General features: G+C 36.8%; 1 long non-coding RNA gene across 1 annotated transcript; it reads left to right on the top strand.

Moving 5' to 3' along the window:
- Window positions 1260-3822, top strand: LOC109353069. Its single transcript, XR_002108418.1, has 4 exons — window positions 1260-1960; window positions 2117-2283; window positions 3100-3252; window positions 3366-3822. It is a non-coding gene; the product is annotated as an uncharacterized LOC109353069 (long non-coding RNA).

Raw genomic sequence — 4059 nt, 5'->3', positions numbered from 1 at the left:
TCCAAAGTCCATCAAGGTCAAGTCGCCTTAGACATTCCCCCACTTAGCTACAAAACTTTCATTGTAATGTGCTTAACACACATAACCCTAAGGTCTATGGGTGTTCAAATCCAGACCGGACAAAAAATAATACCGAAAACTGATCTAAAATAGACCGAAACTGTAAAAATCGAATGTGTTTAGATTGTATTGGATTTTTTTGTTAAAGACCAATCGGTCCAGTCCGGTTTTTGGTTTCACCTCTAGGATCCAAACTGATCCATACTGGAAGGTGAACTCGACTTCTACCTCTTCTGATTGTCTTGGAGTCGCCACTACGCTTTTTGCGGTTAAAATGTAAAAAACTCTCGTTTATGCCAAATTTGGATAAAAAATGGTCTTTGAATAGAGACTCTGAATTTGGAAGTCGATTGCGGATAGGGGAAGGTATTAGCACCCCGTCCGTCCGTATTAAAATGGTACCCTCACTAACAACACAAATTTTTATACCCTTAATACTTATTCATTTAAAATTCAATTAGTAAAACCAAATATTTTTTATATTTTTTTATTTGTATCTGACAAGAGGTTATCCTGCTCCTACGTATCTCCGGGTGCAATAGGGAAATCAAGACTACGTAGTTCTTAGTTCGAAAATTGCTCAGCTACTTTGGTTAATTGTTAGTGATTTAGAAAGTATCGATAAGTCTAGAAATATTAATTTATTGAATCGATTAATATATAATTGTTTTGACTGAATACGACTAATAATTTAGAAGTGATGTTGGTCATAGACTTTCTCCTCATTTTTAGGGGAGTTAGAGACGACTCGAACCATGACTTCACTATTCAAATCTTCTAAAATTTATTTGGTAAAAATAGTTTCTAATTATTTATACATATAGAATTTAGTGATAAAATGACTTATTAATTATCTATATATGGAATTAATAGATTAGAGATGGTGTTGGTTGTAGACCTTCTTCTCATTTTCGAAGAAGTTAGAGATAACTCGAACCATAACCTTACTATAAAAATTCCATAATTAATTATATAATATAATATATATATATATATATATATATATGGGGATTTAATTTAATGTGAGTAGGTATCCTACAAGAGCCCGAATGGTATGAATGGGCCTGAAACCTTTTGATCCAACAAATAAACAAATTTATAGAAAAGCAAAAAAGTAACAAAAAAAGAATTAAAAGAAAAATTAACAAATACAAATTAAAAAATATAAGGGAATGACTTAATTTGGGTAGGTCATTCTCCTCTTCATTTCACGTGTTCTAGGGAGAAAATCCCTAATTCCCTCTTTAACATCTCATCTCCATCTATGGCAGCGAGGAACGATGGCAATCCTGGTCCCGAATGAGTTGCGGTAATGAGGAGCCCATGGTCGTGGCACTGAAGCATACCCCAGCGAAAAAGGTGGGCACATTTCCATACCCATAGAAGTTCCAATCCGTCTTTGCTGGATCCGGTTGATGCCCGAGGCACCGAGGCTGTGATCTGCATCGAGGACTAGATGATGGCAGGGGTGGCGCGACGGTGGCAGCGGTAAGGGTGGGTGGAGGTTGTGGGTCTTCAATTCCGGTGAGTGAATAGCACCGCAGAGAGAAGGTTGTGGTCTTCACCCATACTTCCTCTACAAATTCGTGTCCTCTACAACATGACACCGGCTATGGAGCACCGGTGGTGCCAAGGGCCAAGCCTAATCATCCTAGGAGTCACGGCCAGGGGTAAACCCCTAATTTTTCGTTTCTCCTTTCCCGCAACCTCCACTCTTCTTTCTTCTTCGTTTAATGGCGGTGACACGGTTGTTATGGTGAGGTGCGGTGGTTCGAGGTTCAGGTCGCGGTGGTTTAATGGATTCACGATGAAAGAATGGTATCTCTTGAGGTAGTGGTTTACGGTGGTTCCGAATCGATAATTTATTATCGCGGTGGCTCACGGTGGTTCCAAATCGAAGGTGAACTCATCTTCTTCTTTACTTTTTATTTTTTATTCGGTCCAATCATCTTTTTCCTTTCATTTTTACTTTTCGTTTTATGAATCGATAGCTATGGCATCTGCAACTGCTTCCTTCTTTTCAGATAGATTATTTTCTAATTATGTTAATATGCAGTTTGAAACATTATTTAAGATGTTTATCAAACCGGGATAGTAACCATGGTTCTTGCGCTGGTAATGACGGAGATGTCGTTGGCCCGTGAGTAATTGCTCTTGGACTGTCCGGAAGTATTGACTATTAGCCTCACTAAAGACTTCTCACACAAAGTGATGTCAACACAGGTTGGTATTTTTTACTTTAACAACCATCCAATGCTTCAGAATATGTATCTTAGATGTATGAATCTCATTTGATATATAGGTTATCCTAAGGGTATTTTATTTTACTTGTAATTATGTAATGAAAATGATAGTTGCCTTACCTGAATGTGTTCTTATCTACACGTTGATGTTATTGACTCCTTGCTGAGTTCCTGCCTTTTGTTCTCGGGTTCCTGCCTCTGTGTGTATTTGGACTATTGTGTATCTGCTCAATCTTTTCTATTTTTTTCTGTCGTTTTGTGCACAAATTGAGACATGCCTTTTATAGATGGTTGTAGGTCATTAGCTGGTTTGTGAAAACTTTCTGACTTACCAACAATATGTAACATGCCATGACCTATTGGTTTTCTGATTCAATGCATTGAAGCTGCCATTTAGGTTGATTGTGTAACTGAAAGCATAATATTTGCATCTGTTTAATTGCTCTGGTTTATCCCTTTTTACTCATTGATATTGCCATTCATGAGGATACTTTAATAAAGCATAAATGAATAGCTTCTGGATGCCTTACTGCCATTTTGAGATTCTTGGCTGGTATACTTAGTCTCACTGATTGCCCTCTCTGAAATTACTCAAATAATTACTCCATGATTATGAGCCTGTGTAACTGTTGAGAGGTTCTTTGTTTGCCTTTCACATAAACTTCCTGGTTGTCTGCTTTTTATTTGTGTAACTGAAGGTACCTCTGGATTATTCTCTAGTCTTTTAAGGCTGCCCAGTTATTTGTTGGTTCATAGTTAGAAGTGTAATTGCTTGATCATTGTCATCTCTTTGTAGGAACGAAATCAACAGACTTATCAATGTACTCTGCTCCGGTCCCTAGTAACCTTCAGGTGTTTTTGGGAATACACCAACGCTGAAGTGGCCATTAGTCGACTTCAAGAAAAGATAACACCATCCCACTTCTATCACCATACTTTGCAAGAAAAGGTAAGTGCCTAAACTGTGTTAATATGCTCATTTCTCAAGCAATTAATCAGATAGATGTCACATTCAGCTTGTACATGTGTTACACCCTTATAACTGAATTGCACTTTTTGCAGATCAAACCAACGTAGACATCATGGGTGATGAACACATTGACTGATCCAACAAGGGGATAATGAAAATCATGTGACTTTACACAAACTGAATCAGTCTTTACCTATAACCCTCTGGCTTAATTTTAGTGATAATTTTGTAGGATATGTTATTAGCCTATGTTGATTATTCGAGTAGGAATCAAACTCAGATTTTAATTATTTAGCTTTTTGAGGGATACAAACTTTTATTGGTCTTTAGGACTTTTGTTTCTTCTTGCCTTATACTGGTTGTACCGTTGGATTGCCTCTTCAAATTGTTTCTCATTTCACCAAGATGTGAACCCCACGAGCATGTAACAAATTGTAATCCCGATGCAGCTTCCTTACTTTGAATTACTCAAACAGGCTATGCATGATTACTAAATCAAGGCCTTTATATTGTTGCCTCAAAAAATTCTTGATATGTGGTGCACTTGTATACCCATATTTATTGTGGTTGGTTATCACATGATCATATTAATATAAAAGTTATTGTCTGCTCCTAGTAAAATTGTAATCATACAACAAACTCTTCTTTTTTTTCAAAAATGTCAAAATCATGTTCTAAGTAGAGTGAAAGCTGGCTGTTGTGTATAAATTAATCTAAGTTAGAAGACATAGTTGATTTTTTTGGCATTACCTATATATGAATCATATACAACAATATTAATCTGCA

The sequence above is a fragment of the Lupinus angustifolius genome, chromosome LG07 (assembly GCF_001865875.1).
Source record: "Lupinus angustifolius cultivar Tanjil chromosome LG07, LupAngTanjil_v1.0, whole genome shotgun sequence".
NCBI lineage: Eukaryota > Viridiplantae > Streptophyta > Magnoliopsida > Fabales > Fabaceae > Lupinus > Lupinus angustifolius.
This window is presented reverse-complemented; position numbering and strand designations above follow the sequence as displayed.